Here is a 20,830-nt window from a genome sequence, read left to right as displayed (position 1 = left end):
GTAAAATTTGATGACCATGATAACTAAGTCAAAAAAAAAAAAAAATGGGAGGAAATAATTTGCCATCTCAGTAACAGCAGCAGTCAGGAACATTGCTAAAATGTTATAAGTGCCAGAACATGACATTGTTGAAGAACTCAGGCAAAAAGAAAAAGTTTATTATCTGTATGGAAACTGCTACCAACTCCCAAATACCAGGACACAGCAATACTTGCAAACAAAGCAATGACATGATGGAATATAGACAGGAAAAATTATTCGAATTCACTTAGCAAGGTTTTAGCAAAATAGCCAATGTTAAAGTGCTGCCAATTTGAAGACATTGCTTTAAAAAGCCAAACATTCCTCTAACATTCATTGGATCAAAAGTGACCTAATCACAAAATAAAATATATTCAAAAATACAAGAGAATGTAATGGCAATATAGAGACAGCTAAAAATCAGATTCTTTTTTAACTTCACACTAGCATCACAAAAAAATGACAATCTGCAGATTATTAGCACTGCCAAAACTGGATAAAGCTCTTGTGGTTAAAATAAAAGCAAAATATGCATAAATATACAAGGGTAACAAAAGATTATTTTTTGCTTGTAGGAGCACTGTAATTTTATTTAAATGGTAGGTGTTTCTGCAGAATAGAAAATGGAATTGTGCTTTAAAAAAAATCAAATTCTATACCTCACATACAGTAGTCATCTTTAAAATGCTGGCAAGAAAAAAATGTCCACAGGAAAAATAAAAGAAGCAAACTATTTTAAAATCGTCCAAACTACAATAACCAAAGAAACACTTCATCTGTTCACTTTTTTTCCCTGTTTCAGGGAAATTTGAGATATGCTCTCTTTAAAGAAAACAAAAGCCACTACCAAGAATCGATTTGTTCTAAGATACTTGTGTACCTAAATCCCACATTCTGTAAAGAATATCATAGCTACCTGTTCAATGTGTGTTCTCTGGGAAGGTGGGAGGGTAAAAACACTATTTTGTTTGAACAATTAAGTTTCTTACACTTAAATAGGTACCATGTTTAAAATAATCATGTCCATGAACAGTGGGTATTTCTGATAAAAATAGGAAGAAAGGAGTACAAGTTTGGTCTTTTGGTTTGCTTTTGGTTGGAGGGGCAGGGGGTTTCATTTGTTGTCAGTTTCTCAAGCTTTGAAAAATGAACCTGGTCTCCAGTACTCTTCTGTGTAACTCTACTGAAGTGGTGGGTTTCAGGTCATCCACAGTCGCTGTCTAACCACAGAAAATGAGGTGTAGAATTTAATTAGGTTTTTTTCTTGAACACATAATATTATTTTTATTCCATGTACAGGTGTATTTTGCATTAATGGGAATGCTAAAGAGAGACAGGAAACAAGCAAGCTAGAGGAGTACCTTCTCTCAACACAGCAATTCATGGACCATGCTGTGAATTTACTAACATTAGCTGTTCCTTCCAACACAGATTTTTACTGTGGCCATTTTAAGTCAAGCTTACTAGCATTTTGCAAATTTCTGCTGTGCAAAGGTGATTAAGCTTGTTTTGTTGCCACAAAATGCAGACATATTAACAGATATTTTAGTTTCAAATCTAACTTGTAATTTAAGGTTAACATGCTGATTTTTAAAAAGGTGGCTCAGAATTTCAAAAAATTATTTCAGATTATTTTCAAGTTATAATTTTATTCATACAAAACAAGGGCCATGATTTATATTATATATTACAATATATGGTAGAGTATACTTTAGTATATAAAAGTATCATATTTCTTTTTAATGTATGAATATGCAACAATTATTATAACCAGAAGCTTAAATTAATGAAGTAAACAAAGCTAAATTACATTAGATAACATCTATAAATTATTAGGGTTGGGTTTTTTTTTCCTTAGCCTATTCCTTTCACCACCCTTCCACATACAGACCCTTAGATGTTTATAATCATTGTGTAGATAAAATGCTGCATACTGATATATTTATTTCATATATGGTTGTTCATCAATTTATACTACATCTTTATAATAAATATAAAAGATTTATACACACTGCTGTATTTAAAATAGATAACCAACAAAAACCTATTGCATAGCACAGGGAACTCTGTTCAATATTCTATAACAACCTAAACGAGAAATGTACTTGAAAAAGAACAGATACGTGTATATGTATAACTGAATCACATTGCTGTAAAACTGAAACTAACACAACACTGTTAATCAACTATACTCCAATATAAAAAAATTTTTTTTTAATTTACTGAAATAAAACCAGTTTAAATATAAAAAAATTTAGACACTTCCCTCCTCCCACCCCTCTCTCTCTGCCACTGTATTTAATTTGGGGGTTATTTTCTTGAGCAAAAGTCTTAGAATTAGAAGCTAAATGTTAGAGTCAAAGGTATGATCACAGTTGTAACCCTCTCGATATACTGATAAATTCTTCCAATTTATAATACTAGCAGCAATGTGTGAGTTCACATATATCCCTACAAATTCACCTAAAGTGGATTTATAATTTTTAGTTATTTAATAATTTAATAGACAGTAGTACACACCCCACACTTATTTTAATTTACATTTCTGTAATATTACTAAGATATTTTTCTTTTCAACTTTGATATTTGTGTTTTCATTTATATGAAAATTTATTTTCATTCTTTGAACATCTATCTTTCCTTTGAATCTCACAATTTACATTAATTCTCCAAAATGACATCAATATCAATTTCTTAGTTATCAACTCTATCAATACTTCATCATACTATTAAACTCATTGAAATTTTAAATATAGAGCCAGAAAATTTCACCCCAAAACCATTTTGCTTTTGTCAATTTTTGTATTTCTTCTATTTTAATATTTTAAAATATAACACATATTTACGTACATATATGTAATTGTTTTAATCTGTTTTGTACATTACATATGTCTTCCTGTTTTTGAATCACATGAGGTATAGGGAAAATTTATCTACTTCTATATTCTTACCTCAGTTTTACAACATTGTGCATTAAATAACTCATGTTCTCACTACCTTCTCACCTAATTTTCATCTAACAAATTCCAACAAACATTTCTGAAATCTTCGGTTTAACTTTGTCTTTCCTTCAGCAGAAGTAGTACTTGTGTAACTTAGAGAATGAGTAAACATTTTGGTGACTAAGGTTGAAATGAAGTAATATGGAATTGCTTTCAAATCAGAGTTATTTTCTAGTGAGAAATTATAGCAAAATTGACCAAGAAGTTAAGAATGATAAATATAATAACTTGGAATATTCCCAAACTCTAGGTGTTAAAATAATCACTTAATACATGTGACACAAAATGTTCTAGGATGCTCATCATTATTACTTTGGACATTTTTAAGCCTGAAAATACAAGATGTATGCTGTGGACTGCATATCTCAACTTGGTTGAAACAGTGAGTTAATTTTTTATTGGTAGGTAAGCAAAAAGTACAATGTTTACAAAGGGAGGCAAGCAAAACAAATAATTTACTAAGATCATTTTAAATGTGTTAGTTGGCCATATTAGTATATATGTTTCTTCCTTAATTATAAATGCTATATTCTTCTTTTATTTATTGATATATAAATAACAGTGCTATGCATATTTGTAACACTCTCCTAAACAAGCAAATGATTCTCTGGCTAAATGATATCTCTCAATAGGATTACATGGTATATTATGTTGGTATGAATTAGTTTGTTAGGTAAATAACTTTAAACATGAAATAGCAATCAACAAGTATGCATAAAAATCATTTAAACGTGTATGATGTTTTCCTGAATTGAGTGATTCTAGTTTGTCTATCCGAAGTTAAATTTCCCAACTCCTGAATACGGAAATTAGAATGAATATTTAATTATAATGTATCAATGTTTTAAATGTTTGTTCTTTATTTATCATCTTATAGATGGCTTTTTCTTTTGGTGGAAGATGCAAAACTGGTCTATTTAAATTTTAGGGTGTAGAACCAGAGATTCCTATACTTTCTGAAATAGAAAAACTGAAAGTTTGGGAAAGACTTCTGGGTTAATGACATGAATTTGGCAGTCATCAGCCTATAAATGATATTTAATGTCATGAGACTGAATGATGTCCCCAACAATAAGTGCAAATAAAGAGAAGAGGACTAAGTACTGATCCTTCAGGCACTCCAATGTGAAGATGTCTGGCAAAAGAAGGGGAAAGAAAAAGTGAGTCACGGGCAACTGGGAAAATGCACTGTCTCTTCCGCTCTGGGATAGATCAAGTAAGAGGACCAAAACACTGACCAATTCAAGTGACTGCGAGGTCACTATTGAACCTGATCAGATTTCTAGTGGAGTGGTGGGGACATAAATCTGATTGAAGCACATTTAAAAGATATTTAAAGGAGAAGTAGAGACGAAAAGTATAGACTTGTGAGTTTCATTGCCAAGGGAAACAAAGAATGGCTAGTGGGGCAAGAAGGATGAAAAGGCAAGAGGGTTTTGTTTGTTTGTTTTTAAGACAATTGAAAATTTACAACAATTATAAAGTCCCTAGACAACATATTTTCTTAATCCAATTTAAAGCTCTAAATAAGGAAGGGCATTAAGAAATGATGACCTGGTCTAACTGTAGGAAAATATTTTTGTCTAGAAAACTTTCAACCCTCAATTAGGCCAGCCTTACTTTCAAAGTAGTTAAAATTTACCAGGATTCTAACTACGTATCAAAAGCAGCAGTCAAGTGCTCTTTTCCCTTTCATAAATGATACTGGGGTAACGGGAAATCTCCTGAGGGACACTATTCCCAGAACAGGTAAAAAAGCAAAGCTGTATTAGGTGGTCTTTTAGGGAGAATATTAGCATGCCTTGTAAACAAACTGTATGTAAGTGATAAATTAAAATCTCTTTGGTGTTGATTGATTGGTCAAATGTAATAAGCTTAATTCAATAAAATAGACCTGGAGGGATGATGTTATTAACACCAGTTCAATTTGATGTCAATTTAAATGTCTGTCTTAAGTATCAGAATTGTACTGTTAGAATATATAAAATATGTAACTATGATCTGATGCTGCTGTAGCCACACCCTTACATCAACTTGTCACTAAGTAACAAGGTTTCTCGGAACATCTAAAACCTTTATGAAAGAGGCTTCTTTGCACTGAACTGTAATGGATAATTAATTCAAACTACACATGGGGGCCTCAATTAATTGGTGGAGATCTTGTGTCCTGTTAAGTTATACCTTGTTTCCTGAGATAGCCCAGGAAATCTCAAGGCACATCCACCACTGCAGAAACACACATCACTGGACGAGCAGCTGTTCACCTCAGCTTTCCTGTTCTTCCTCCCCAGTGTGCCCAGGGACTATGATCTAAGTGGGGGACCATAAAACAGATGCATTGCAACTGCACTACCATTAACTTTGCTTTTATTCTTTTTTTGCCAAAACAGACTTTTGAGATAATCACTAGTTAATACGCAAATCCAGGTGACATATAGAAATGAAACCTCACACTAAAATTTAAGCTGAACCCAAATGATGCATACCAGTAATAGAGACATTCCACCAGGTACAACTGTAACTACAGAACTAAATATCATCCAAATCTCACCGCATATGAATACTTAAGGCATTCCAGAAACCATCATGAAGATGTATGCACACTTAAATACAAAGGATTATCCTCAGATTATTTCCAAGTTGTTATGAAAATATCAACAAAAATTTTAACAATTAAAATGGACAAATATCAGCTTTCCTCTTCTGGAAAATTTTATGTCTTTGAAGACGTGTCTGAAATGAAATTTTGCCCCTATAATTTTTTTTTCTTTGAGAATTGCACTTTTCTGACAGCAATATGCAGCCCCACACAGATCCACCCACTTCCCACTGCTTTTCAGACTTATGTAGCAGAAGCACCACCAAAATACACATACATATTCATAAGATGTCTGAAGCATTAATTCCACACATGGCAATGTATACTTGCATCTGTGGTTGGAGCTTCTAATTTGCAAAAGCAAATATAATGTGTCTAAAAATCTTGATGAGCGAGTCTTTCAAATTCAAGCCCAGAACATTAGGGATCCACGTATACATAATTTCAAGCAGCAATAGACTTAAGTTTTCTGACTACCTAATATAATTCCCTCCAAGTCAGAGTGTCACTATATGAATATGATTATTGCCAATGCTAATTTCTCTAATTTACTTCTTATATGTATTTCAGGTTATAAATATTCATAACCAAAGTCCTCTGGTAGTGTCCCCTTCCACTAGTCTAAACTAAATTCTACTTGCTGTAACATAAATCTCTTTTCTCCCATTCTAATTTATGAAATGGCTGTGGAAAGTGGTTTGCAATGTCTTTTCAAAATAAAGAGATAACAACCTAACCTTTCTTTCACTTCAGTGTACAATGGGCTAGCGGTTGAAACACTGACAATAAAATACTCAAATCATCTTCCACATCACTGATTCTTCATTTTTTCTTTTCTTCTTTTTTTGATATTAATCTCACCAGTATTTGAGCCGATCTACTTCTTCTGCCCTGAGTTCTACTTTTGCTTTAGTAGCTATAAATGAGCAGATCTCCCATTTACTCCACTTTCTTGGGTGGGCACGGGGGGTACCTTCATGATGTGACAGCTGCTTAAGCCAAGGAAATCCCTGGTTTGCTAACTCACGACATTTTTTTTTTTAAGATTTTTTTTTTTTTTGATGTAGACCATTTTTTTAAAGTCTTCATTGAATTTGTTACAATATTGCTCCTGTTTTATGTTTTGGTTTTTTGGCCACGAGGCATGTGGGATCTTAGCTCCTTGACCAGGGATCCAGGGATCGAACCCGCACCCCCTACATTGGAAGGTGAAGTCTTAACCACTGGACCACCAGGGAAGTCCCTCAGGACTTTTAAGCACAGAAATTTGTACATAAGTGCTTGAAAAATAAAGAATTATAGGACTGGTATCAATCTAAAAGCACATAAACAATTTGCAAGAATCAAAGTTGTAGACTTGCTAATTTCTTGGCAAATTTCAATATGACAAAAATCATTAAAAGGTGAAAACCTCAATTAAACAAGCAATTGTCTTAACATGGTTAAACATGCGACATTTTAATGAATTAACTTTGTAAATCTTAGTGAAAGAAAACAAATTGCTTCTCCTCTAATATTCTGGAAAAGATGACAAATTACTTTGCTCAGATATTGTTTACTTTTGTTGATTTTATGAATCATGCCAGTGGTTCAAAACAGACACCTGAAATTGCTAGGGTTCCTGAGGAAAGCCTATTGCTATATTTGGAGTTTTGTTATTTATAGCACTTATTTCCTTCTCCTAAAAGGCTGCGATAGCAAGGATTAAAAATGTTTATTAAAGAATCTTGCAAATGAACATAAAATGTTTAGAGGCCCAACAACTTTCTTTCGCAGGCACTGTACTCTCTTACAGAGTGGCTTTGCCGGAAGCTATTTAACTACAAATATATGGATCTTCCAGAAAGCCCCAAACTATTTGCAGTAGATCCTCATTATTTGCAGATTCTGTATTTGTGAATTCACCTATTGGTTAATATGTATTTGTAACCCCCAAACCAAAACTCACGGTGCTTTCAGGGTCATGCACAGACATTTCAGGGTCATTCACAGAGTGGCAAAATTTCTGAGTTACCCAACATGAACATCCCAGGCTCACACTCTGCCTTCTTGGTTCACCTCTCATACTGTAAACAAGTATACTTTTCTCCGTCTATTTAGTGCCACATTTTTTTTGCATTTTGTGCTTCTTTTGATGATTTCACTGTTTAAAATGGCCCCCGAGAACGGTGCTGAAGTGCTGTCCGGTGTGCCTGAGTGTAAGAAGGTTGTAATGGGCCTTATGGAGAAATATGTGAGTCAGATTAGCTTCATTCCGGCATGAGTTAAGACTGCTGGTGGCCAATGAGTATACTAAACAAGGTGTCTTTAAACAAAAACACACATAAACAAGATTATGTATTGATTGGTTGACAAAGATTGTGATCAGAGGCTCAAAGGAACCAATCTTGTATTTCCCTTATGAACAATGGCTTGGTATTTACTCATTCAGTGTTCAAAGTAACTTTGTAGAGCGTAACTACCATCGACTGTGTTATTTCTAATCAATTTGGCTATGGTATACCATCCCAAGGAGAGGCAGCATTGGGAGAAGAGCAGAACATTACATTTCTTTAACACTTTGTTCCTAGATTTTATCCATTTCTATTTAACAAAAATCCGTTCTTTAGATTTTGGGATTTATTAAGAGTGTTATCTCCAATCTACAGCAAACAAACAAACCAAAAACTTTACTTCTATGGATTGACCATGGTGATTTTGGGTCTAACAACGACATTACTTTTCTTATACAATCCAAATTCCTAAAATCACCACTCTTTTTCCTTTTCAATGTCTTCTGATTTGGAAAAACCATGTTTCAGGAAAGTATTTGACATGCTCTACCTTAAAAATCCCAAAAGTAAAATTTTGAACACTACAAACCCTATATATGGATACATGCCAATATCAAATAGAAGGGCAAAAAAAAAACGGAGTTTGTTTTTGTTGTTGTTGCTGGATTTCCTTGAAAGAAAAAGCCTTTAGCAATTCTATAAATCTTTCCCTAGATGGCTATCACATGAGTAGATTGTTTCAGCCCACTATTTCAGTCATTTTGGGAAACAATCCAATCCTTCATATCCCTTTCCTTCTCTCTCCACACTTGCTCCCTACCTGATAAGGCCACTTGCACCAATCCTCCTTATTAAAAAAATTACTATATGCCATATGAATTTTAAATTTAAAACACTGTTTTAATTTGGGAACTTAAGATAATGCAATAAACATTTTTGTGTAATACTTTTGCCTACTTAATTGTCAGAACCTGTATGAGCTTAGCAGCTAATCAATCTTTGTTTCCAGAGAAGCAGAACCCAATAGTGTTGTGTGTGTGTACATATATATATTCTGTGTGTGTGTATTATGCCATTGTCTAGGCTGGCAAGTCCAAAGTTATCGGTCAGACAGGAAAACTGGAAACTCAGGCAGGAGTTAGTGCAGCAGTCTTGAGGCAACATTTCTTCTCAGTATTTGCTCTTAAGGCCTTCAACTGATTGGATGAGGCCCACCCAGATCATTACTTAAAGTCAACTGACTGTGGATGTAAACCACAACTACAAAACAACCTTCACAGCAACACTCATATTAATGTTTAACCAACAACTGGACACCACAGCCAAATGACGTTGACACATATAACTAACCATCACAGTACCCTACCCCATAAAGGTGCCTCCAGTGAACACTAATAAGCAATAGGGAAAAAGAACAAACTGAGGCAAGAGTCCTGGGCTTAAATCCCAGCTGTCTCACTAACTGTGTGTTTTTAAGAAAGTCACTTTTCTTCCCTGAACCTCAGTGTGCTTATTAAAGAACAAAGGAAAAAAGAAAGGGAGGGAGGGAGGAAAGAAGGAAGGAAGGAAAAAAAAATGAATGAATGTATAAGTAAATGAAGAAATAAATGTCAAAGTTCACTTCTGGAAAGAACCCAAAGTTACAGTACTTGAGACTACAGGAAAAAAAATGAGAATAAAAAACAGTCCCCGATAAAGACGCAGACCTACTACAGAATGGACTTGAGGACACGGGGAGGCGGAAGGGTAAGCTGGGACAAAGTGAGAGAGTGGCATGGACATATATACACTACCAAATGTAAAACAGATAGCTAGTGGGAAGCAATTGCATAGCACAGGGAGATCAGCTCGGTGCTTTGTGACCAGTTAGAAGGGTGGGATAGGGAGGGTGGGAGGGAGGGAGATGCAAGAGGGAAGAGATATGGGGATATATGTATATGTATAACTGATTCACTTTGTTATAAAGCAGAAACTAACACACCATTGTAAAGCAATTATACTCCAATAAAAAAGTTAAAAAAAAAAAAAGTGAAAACAAAAACAAAAAACAGTCCCCGCTTTCCAACAATTTAGATCTGACAAGTGGTAAAGAAGTCCAGCTTGCAAATACAAACATTTATAAACATAATACAAACATATTAAGAAAGCAATACAGAAGTAAATGCATCTAATGCATAAAGAATTCTGGTGTAAGACAAACAAGAGGCACATTCTGAGACTATGAAGGGTCAAAAACCAAACACAATGTATGAGATCAGCCATCCAAAGACACCATAGTAGAGGGATCTAATTGTGGTTTTGTAAACCTGGATTACCTTACAAATTAATTGATAAGGATAGAGTGTTGCAAAATTTAAAACAAGGTAACAAAGCAACATCTTTAGAATGACACTATTGGAATGGAAAATGTAAAGGAGAACTGTAATTCAGTCAGTTGGAGTGACAGATAAGAGATTAGAACCTGAAGATCCATCAATGTTTATATCAAATTATCCAAGGAAAAGAACCTTATCAGGTGACCCAATAAGGCAATGAGGTTTTCCCATAACCTAGATGGAATATCCCTCAAGACTAATCAATTCCTTATGTTTCAATTCTGAGCCAATTTAGCGACTTTCCAGTTACTAACGCTGCTTCATAGGCCTCTTGCTATGGAGAGGCAATGCCCCAGAAGAGCACATCACTCACTGTGAGTTGATAAATAGGCATTCTGGTTCATAAAAATATTTTTTGTGAGTTTTATTAGATGGCGTTTGTCTTTGAGGAGCTATAGCAACTCTGGCTGGAAGGAAAAAATAAAATTTCTGGAGCTTAAAATCTGAGAACCAGAAACTGTACCTCAATGAACCAGTCATATGATAGGCCAGCTTGACAGGCCATGCATGACAGGCCTTTCTGTACTCCTTCCCAGTATTGGTCTTTGAGTCATTCCTGTATGTTGAAGCCTGAAAGGACCTAGAGGATTCAGAAAAAAAGATGCAGGATAAGTATTTTAATGGGCAGAAATTTTGAGTAGACCATTCTAGATGGAGAGAAAAACATAGCTAAGGTTCCAAGATGGGGAAACACAATGTATGTACTGATTAGAATAAATAATCCAATTTATTCTAATTCAATCTTAGGAAGATTGAAAAAGAAGATTGTACAGGTAGACCGGGTATCTGGAGCACTTTAAATGACCAGACTGGATAATGATTTTTATTTTATTGGCAATAGGAAGCCACCAAGTTTTGATTTTTCTTTTGAGCTGGTGAATATCAAAATTGTAAGTACAATAGCATAATTAACTTGCTAAGAGCATAGTAGATGTCTTCGAGGAGAGAGGGACTGGTCCATGAAGTTTACTGCAACAGTCTACATAGGAGAGAATAATAATCCAAGCTGGAAAGATGGTTGTTGGAATAAAAAATAGAAGGTGTAAAGATGAGACCCTAAGGCAAGGATAATCACTGGGATTCACTGAGCATCTGACTGAATGTGAAAGATGAGGGACCTAGAAAGGTTGATATGGACTCCAAGGTTAGGAGTAGGAGTATAATAGTGCCACTAAGAGAAATACACATGCCAGGGAAAAAAGCAGACATAGGGTAGCAGGAAAGACAAATAGGTTGGGTTTAGACAATCTAAATTTGGCCTTAAATAATGCACCCACTTGCAGATGCTAAACACTGATATTAAGAGATTCAAACCATTAACACGTAAAAATGATGTTTGAAATGTACAGAACAGCATACCAATAAATTTTTTAAAAAAAGAGCAAATGTAAACATATATACACATATTAAGGAGAAGAAAGGAACATTAAAATATATCAATTAATCCTGGAAGTTTTCATGAGAGAAAGGTGTTTTGAGCTATATTTTCAAACATCTATAATACAAAGATAGGATCAAAATAAGGGGACTGCCTTTTCAGTGGTGACACAACATGGCAAAAAGCTGACACTAAATATTTATTAAATAATTGTACTTAATATTATGTATAGTTGGGGACTTTTCTCAATGAAAATAAAGGTAGCATATATTTACACAATGATACAGATCTCTTAATTTTAAAACAAGCTGAATCACAATTTTTACACAGATCTTTTTCTTTCATTTTTATACCTATATTTTGCAAGTTTAATAATTTAATAAAGCACATAATGAATGCCTATGAATATATAATATATAAAATATTGTTAATAAATATACTGCTTCCTCTGTTTCCCTTCAATTAAAAATCTTAGCAAGTGATTAATGGATAACTTCATTATAAATCATGGGCAAACTGACTCAAGTTTTTAAGGACTATACATATAAATGGTAGAACTATCATGCTTTTCATTTCACAGTTTGAACAATCTATATAATAATATTTCAATTATTTAAAGTTATTGTTTGTTTATGACTGAGAGAGCTCACAGTCCTAAGTTGAAAACACAGGTACATAAACAATTACAGTATGACACATGTAATGGATATTTTTTTGTGTCATCCTGGCTAGGTTACAGTACCCAGTTATTTAATCAAACACTAAATATAAATGTTGCTGTAAAGGTATTTTGTAGATGTGATTAATATCTACAATCCATTAACTTTAAGTAGGGAGATTACCCTCAATAATCCGGATGGACTTCATCCAAAGAGTCGAAAAGCCCAAGAGCAAAACGGAGGTTTCCCTGAGGAAGACGAGGTTCTGCCCTGTAACTGTAGTATCAGTTCCTGCTGACAGGCTGCCCTGTGGATTTCAGACTTGCCAACTCCTACAGTCACATAAGCTAACTCTTTGACATAAACTTCTTTACACACACACACACCTTACTGATCTGCTTCTCTAGAGTATCCTGACTAATACGACATGATAAATGCCATGGCAGAGGTATGAGCACACAAGATGAACAACCTGTAAGGTTAGGGAAGGTTCCACGGAGGTGATATCATTGGTTGAGTCTTGAAGCTATGGCACGAGGCAGAGAAGGGAGCAAGGTTAGGGGCTGTAGTGTAATCCAGGTGCACATAGGGAATGGTCAGAAGCTCTGCCTTGGGAATTTCCCAGGCAGTTCAGTGGTTAGTATTCTGTGCTCTCACTGCTGAGGGTCCAAGTTCAACCCCTGGTCTGGGAACTAAGATCCCACAAACCACGCGGTGTGGCCAAAAAAAAAAAAAAAAAAAAAAAAAGAGAGTGTGCCCGAGAGAGAGTGCCTGACTCAACAGTAAGTAAGTTAGCTCTTATTACAAAACAAAAGAAATAAAATCAAAATCCTTTCTGTATAATCAGCTCACAATATGGTTGAACCAGAAGCTCTGTCTTGATGAGTCGTGCTCTGCCCAGGGGTGATGGAAGACACAGGGGAATTTTAAGTGAGGGAGAGGCATGATGTGAATTATATTTCAGAAGGATTGCTTTTGTGAGGCAAAGTGTAGGAGACAGGTGACACCAGTCTTACATTTCTGCTGTCTCTCTTTACAGTAAATGTTATAAACACTTGAGTAAATCATTTTTTATTAATAATCATGGTTGCAATTATAAAGAACGCATGGTAGCTGAGGAAGCTGAATGAGTTAATACACTCCAGTTAGTGGTTCATAAGTCAAAATCCAATCTAGCAAGCTGAGTCTTTACTCTTCACAACCACAGCAAGCTGGAGATTTTCCAAACGTTCCACCCACCCATAAAGACAGGCGTAAAGGGCGAGGCAACAATCTAACAACACTACTCTACATGGTTTATAAGACCAAACTGTTCAAAAGCAGTTTTCCAGCTAACAATCTAGCACTTTTGGTCCTTTCCTGACAGCTGACAGAGATATCAAGAACCGTAATAATACTAGCGTGACCCTCCTGTATGCTGTCCACCCATAAACGTGTCCAGTGTCTCCCCGTTCCAGAACCCTGTTTCAACAAAGCACTAACCCGAAAACATCAAGAGCACTAGACTCTCTCAGCAAGTACCAAACCAGGAGAAGAAGAAGCCCAAATGTGCTTCTTTGTGCTACCATCCCCACACATAACCCCGACTAAGAAAATGCATCCTAATTTTTAAAACAGAGTTACCACAGCAACAAACTGAACAGTTAAAAAGCAATGAACTTAATCAATGCAAGTCATTGTTGGAAAGATTATCCCTTAAGACAAATCTCTCACTGCTAAGATTATTGCTATTTATCTGAAGTGTTTTCTGAAAAGGTAAGAATGACTGACTGAGGGCTTCAGATCAATGAGGTGGGTTTTTTTTTTCTTTCAATGAGCTAAAGCTCCCAGTAGACCTAAGCTACACTTTTAATCATGACATTAATCGATAACAATTACACCCAAGAGAATGTCAGCATAGGTTTTCCAGGAAATCTCATAGGGCTTAAACTGCTATAGTTGTAGAAGTAGTCAATATTATGTGTTGTAAAATAGAATTCAGGTTGATTTCTTCCTATTTCCCTAGAGCAGAATTTTGGTGCTGCAGAGGCAGAAATGTTAGCCTGGTGCATCTCAACCATTAATGTGCTTAAGAATCACCTGGGGATCTTGTTAAAACCCAGATTCTGAGTCAGTTGGTCTGGGTGGGGCCTGATATCTGCATTTTTAGAAGCTCCCAGGTGATGTCAGTAGACCATCCCTGAAGTAGCAAGATGACAGAATACATTACTGACTGGTCAGGAGAAAGAGCCAAAGACAGCACATCGGCAGAGGGATGCTTACAAAAGAAGGATTTGACTGCAAGAGAGATTCTACTTCCAGATTTTCCACCCCAAACTGCCCTCCTTGGCAAATCACTGAAAAAAATGGCAATACTAAACTTACCTTGAAGAGCAGCATTTTCCAAATGTCTCCCAAGGAGTCCTAGTTATCTGGGATATTAATAGGTGTTGTCAGAAAAATAAGATGCTAATAGGAGATTCAATGGTCATGTAACTGAGGTAAACAAATTGCTAACATGTGTTAAACACTATACGTCAGGCATTGCTCTAAATACTTAATATGGAATAACTCATATAATCTTCACAGCAACTCTATGAGGTAGGAACTATATTATTATCCCCATTTTACAGATGTGGAAAAAAAGAAGCAAGGAGAGGTTAAGTAACTTGCCTAAAGTCACAACACTGGTGAGTGGTAGAGCCAGGACGCAACTCCTGGCAGGCTGCCTCCAGAGCAGAGACTCTGATCTCTGGAACATAGGCACATTTCAGTGTTGATGGGAAGTGTGAATCACTGCAAGGCGACAGAAGTACTTTTAAGTTGCCAATGAAGGGGAATAGGGGATGGAGAGGAAAGAGGAAAACTGAGAAGTTAGGGTAAGACAGGAAATGAGAACAAGCTGCAGAAGGGAAAATTTAGAAAATGGAAGTAATATTTGGAGTAAAATAGATTTAGGAGAGTGCTGTGTTAATGGAAGTATCATCCAACCAGACAGATGCACTGAATGAAGACCAATCTGCTTGGCAAATAAACGCCCCAGAGAGGAAAGCAAGTCAAGTGGTAGATCTCACCAACCACAGGAGGACAGGAACAGTTTACTTCCACCAAATATACAAAAAAGCACTCAAAGACAACAGTCATGATTATCCTTACACAAATTACCTAACTTACAGATTATCTGGGCCCCCTGCTAGGTCTCTTTCTTCTTCCTACAGGATTGTTTGGACATTTTGCTTCTAATCAGCAACTTTGTGAAAGTAGGGAGAAGAGAAGACAATTAAATCAGGGCTTTGGGGGTTTTTTTGTTTTTGCTTTTTTTGTTCTTATTTGGGGGTCTAGCAATAGGTTTGGATCAGGGAGATTAGCATGTGAAACTAATGATGAAAATACATTCTTATTAAGCCTAGAATTCAATGCCCCCTCTTTGCCTGGCCTTCATGTTGCTGGGGGAAGAAATGTGCTGAGTGTACCCAGCCTGAAGTATATAGTCTGAATCAAAACAGCCAGCACATTATGCAGAGTAGACTTCAGGTCAGGCAGAACTATAAACAAAGCAGTTGTTTGGTTAGATGAGAACTGGGAAACAGTTCAGATTGTTCAGACAAGCATTAAAACAAAAACTGACCTCGGAAACTTTTGACATTCACTGATCCCTAATGCAATATATATGCAGAGATACTCATGGAAAACTCTAGCACTAGCTTAAGGAAAAGAAAACCTTAACTGGAGACAAGGAAGTGCCTTTTAGCGTCCCGAAAGGATCTGATATGTAAATCTATTTACAGGTACCAAAATGAAGGTACTTATTTCAAATAAAACAAGAGAGGGCCTTTGGTCTCCAAGATAGAAATGTGTCCTAAGAACTGTACTTATTCTTCATCATCACCTCGCCCCCAGGAGCACTGCTGCCTGATATTTACAAGGCACCTCTATTTGTAGGGCTCTAAGGTGAAGCAATCTAATTTTGTTATGCTAGTACTTCAACCCACATTTACAAACTTTTCAAATATTTTAATTTTATCTGAATGTTTTTCATCAGCGTGTTCCTTTTTTTTTTAATAAGAATCCTTCATTGTTCCAAGACACAAATCATATCCCTTTGAATTCCAGACGAAAACATTTTAGGCCTATTTATGATTGTATTTCAATAGACATGTATACACATGTAAAGCAGTTTCAATGTTATTTAAAAATACTTCAATAGGTCTCACTGTGTTGATATTATGATATTAGCAAGGCACTCAGGAAAATGCTCCCAGGTGGCAGGCACCTGCTCCGGCTTTGAAACACCAACCTCAAAACCTATAGTCAAACACTGAAATGGGGAAGAGCAACAAACTATATATTTCAGCACCTAGCAGTTTTGGCAGCTCATTTGGAACTGGTTATTGCCAGCTGGGCATTTTGCCATTTCCTTGAGGCAAAATTAAAGTGGAAGATGCAAGGGTTTTATTGTAATTTTCCACCACATATTTATATCATTATGGGTTTTGTGCTGCTCCAGTCCCCACACAGTCTCACTGAATATCTTCTTATTATGTCAACGAAATTTGAAGCAAATATAGGATGATGCGGTGGAAACAAGTGGGCACTGTGTACGGTACATGATTGCTGAAGTTAACACTGTGCCTATCAGAATGGGCTCCAGAATTTGCAGGGCCCCATGCAAGATGAAAATGCGAGGTCCCCTGTTCAAAATGCAGAGTAAAAGTTCTAGTAAAGGTACTAAAGTATCAAGGTTTCCCTTTTTCCTGCAGTTCCTCTCTCAACCTGCCATGGTGTTGTTTATTTGCTACTCAATGTTTCAGTCCTTCCGGCACAGGGATACCTGCAGAGTGAGTGCAGATCTGGGTACCACCCCACATGTGCTCCCACAGTGCACACTAACTCCCCACCCACTAGGTACTGAGCTCCCCACCTCCTTCCAGCCGCAGACCAGCACTCTGCACACCAACCGGGGAGCTTAAGTCAGGCATCTCCCTACCCACAGGAACACTGCAGTCTCTACGCAAGGAGGTGCCTGGATTGGGTACCTAGACTGTGGTGGGTGACAGGTTCGCCCTACTGAGGTACTGCTGTGACACTCCAGGATGTGGATGGCCGCATCAGTGTCCTGTCCTGAGACATCCTAGGCTCTTGCTCCAGACCCTGAGCCTCCCCTGCCAGGGGCTGAAGGCAGCAGCAGCTGTGGGGCAGAAGCAGGGAGGAAGAGGCCAGGTCCTTGGGATCCTAGGAGTTGGGGGAATGAGCAGTGGAGAGCAGAAGAGGACCCATCCCAAGGAGGCGGTCTCATCACGTTGATATTAGCAAGGCACTCAAGAAAATGCTTCCTGGTGGCACACACCTGCTCTGGCTTTGAAACACCAAAGCGTCCACCAAACCTAAAGCTCCCAGTTCCGGGCCAGGCTCCGTTATCCTATCGGACTTCACTTACAAAACACAAATTCAAACATAAAACTAAGGACTTCAAGTCAGGAAAGCCAGAGCACTGAACTCCAACTGAGTGCTCTGGTCACAGGCCCGTGAAGCCAGCCCTGATTCATATAAAAACCCAAGGCCTGTGCTTACTTCTGCAGTATACACACTAAAATTGAACAAAACAGACACACAGGATGACACACAAATTCATTATGTGCTCCCTATTTTTATTTTATAGACCTAAATACAAACACACACACGTACACACACACACACACACAAATGAGTACAAACTGGGAAAATCTGAGTAAACCTGGGTAAAGGTGGGTTGTATCAATGTCAGTATCCTAGCTGTGATACTACACTACAGTTTTGCAAAATGTTACTACTGTGAGAAACCATGTCAACTGTACAAGGGATTCTCTGTATTATTTCTTACAACTGAATATTTTAATTATCTCAAATTTGAAAAAAGATCCAAGGCCTATTACACGGACAAAATACAGCATACAGGCGATCGTTACCGAAACTTACCTCTACCTGGATATATTCAGAACATTAAATCGTATATAATTTGACTTGACGTGATGTAAAAGAGCGACCCTTGAAATAACTAGCTCAAATATAAATCTGCAATCAGCACGTTAACCGCAGAGTGTACTATCAGGAAGAACGTGTTCAGTTCTACTTCTTGTTGAAACTTCTCTTATCTACTTGAGATAAAATGAAAACACACCATCGAGAAACTACAGACATACTCTGGAAACTGAAGTGGTCTACACAAAAGCATGCCTTTATTCACAAAAGAGGGAGAAGTGTGTACGGAATAGCACAAAATCAACTTTAGAATGTTCTTGCATCCGAAGAGTTGGCCAGTGTACCATTTACAACTGAAAGGACATATCTGATGCTGGTACAGTGACTTAATTTTTATATACAAATATAAAACATCTCCTCTGTCAGATGCTGAGACATCACAAACTTAATGGGGAAACTCTGAATTCTCCAGGCTGAGTTCCCAAGAAACTGAGCCAGGTGAGAATTCCATGTTGCTTTTTAGGACTGTGTATGGGAGCAAATACCCAAAGGGGATGGATCTTGTCACAGTCGGAGGGGAAGGGGAAGGCCACTTCTATAGGGCCTCAGGAACAGAGACTGCCCAAAGGGCACCTAATTCTACCCTGACTTCCATAAATAAGGTAAAAGAAGAGACGCTCTGAACACCACCAAGCCCAGCACACTGGAAATACTCCCCAGACTTTAACAATTTATATCAACCATAGCAGCCTGTTCCCACTCTGACCTCTCAAGGGCTCAGCACCAACTCCATATAAAGTATGCATCCAATTACGATTTCTTGCTCCAACAGACAGTGCTCATAGCCAAGATAAGCCCACCTTTGGTTCAAGCCAGAACTTCACAGAGACCTGAAGAACTGATTAAGCAATGAAAGAAGTTTGAGATTCAAATTCATATTGCCACTGCTAACTCTGCACCTCTGGGTAAAACACTGGGCTGTTCATTAGTGAAATGGAATTTGAATTTCAAAGGTGGATGAATATTCATTCACTTTGGCTAATTACATACCAAGGCATTCAAAAAATATTTGTTGAATGAAAGACTGAATTAATGAATGGATCTGCACAGACATCTCTCCAACCTGGCTTTTTTTCCTCTTTTCCTAGCTAAATTCCCTTTCAGCTGCATTTTGGAGTTAACATATCAAAGTCGAGGGGGAGGAACCACAAATAAAACGGCACTTTGCTCACGACCTCACTTGACTGTAGAGTGCGGGCTCAGCTACGCAATTAATCACTGTCAGCGCCAGTCGGACGTGGATCAACAGCTCCGTCAGGCTTTGCCAGGTGTGGCAAATTACTGCGCCTTCGTCTAGCCAAGCTTTGAGCATGCGAGTCTAACAAAAAGCATTTAAGAACCTCCCCAGGCAGAGAGCAGCGCTGGCTGACTATCACTGTCTGCTTCTCGTGGTGCCCTAGTTTGTTCTGGCAGTCTCCAGGTTCTGTGGATTGCTGGGCTTCTGACTGCGCCAGGGAACTAAGGAACTGGGCTTCTCCCTGCCCCATCTCCGGCCTTCAGGTTTGGCACCGCTCACCTCTCACGTCTGCCTGCGCCCGCACACCTGACTTCCATACACTTTCTCAAAGGTATATTCAAACCCTCCCCACCTGGCGTAGGCGCGGATCCCAGGCTGGCTGCGTGCCCGTCCCAGTGATTCCCTGCTGCCTGCAGGGCTGGCACTGACACAAATGCAGCTCTGTATCTACGCGCCACAAAAACCCTGCCTCTGCTCTATTCTACCATTGATTCCTCAGCACTTGAAATGAAGGAATTTTATTTCATGAAATTTAACTACATGCAAAAGTTTTAATGACTAAGCAAAACATAGGTAAGAGCCAACTTGAATTGTGTCACTATATAAACAGTGTAAAGGAGGGCTCAATATTTAAATAAATACCAGTCCAAAAGAAGATGACAAAATGTGTGGTTTAACATAGATAAACAATGCAAAGTGTTTTGTGTTGATTCTTAGAAACTAGTTTTCTAAAACGTCCCATGGAAATCATTTGCTGCTCCAACTTCCCCGCTCTTCTTCCTCGCTCTATTTCAGAGGTTTCTCACTGCCTTTCAAGTTAAAGAGCTACTTTTAAAAGTGCATCAAATCACCTTTCAATCATCAAAGAGAAATTACCAGTTGACTGAACGCTTCTATACCATTAAATAATTAATCATGACATAGCAAAACTACCATTATAAATATCTAAATTATTTAAGATAAATCAATCATACGGTAATTAGCTATCTCTTTCTAATCCACTAGTACATCATAATTGACAAGAATGCCATAGAGAGTCTCATGATTTATACCCGCCCAGCATATTCTCACCTCTCCATTCCAGAAATTCAGTTTCAAAATGTCCCTAGAGAGAAATTGTTGAGAGCAAATGTTAAACACAACAATGAGAAGAAAATTCAAGTACAGAATACAAGCCTTTGGCACAGACTGAGGTATGAATATGAACACACAAAATGGGGTGAAATTTATTGGTAACCATCTAATCATTAATCCAAGCGGTACTTAATTAGAGAGCCTGGAACAATTTA

General features: G+C 37.3%; 1 protein-coding gene across 4 annotated transcripts in view; it reads right to left on the bottom strand.

Moving 5' to 3' along the window:
- Nucleotides 1–20,830, bottom strand: part of PRKD1 (protein kinase D1) — a 457,302-nt gene that overhangs the window by 204,815 nt on the left and 231,657 nt on the right. The window lies entirely within an intron of this gene.

Source organism: Balaenoptera borealis, assembly GCF_965194805.1.
Source record: "Balaenoptera borealis genome assembly, chromosome: 3".
Classification (NCBI taxonomy): Eukaryota; Metazoa; Chordata; class Mammalia; order Artiodactyla; family Balaenopteridae; genus Balaenoptera; species Balaenoptera borealis.
The sequence above is the reverse complement of the archived record's forward strand: the minus strand, read 5'-3'. Positions and strand labels throughout refer to the sequence as shown.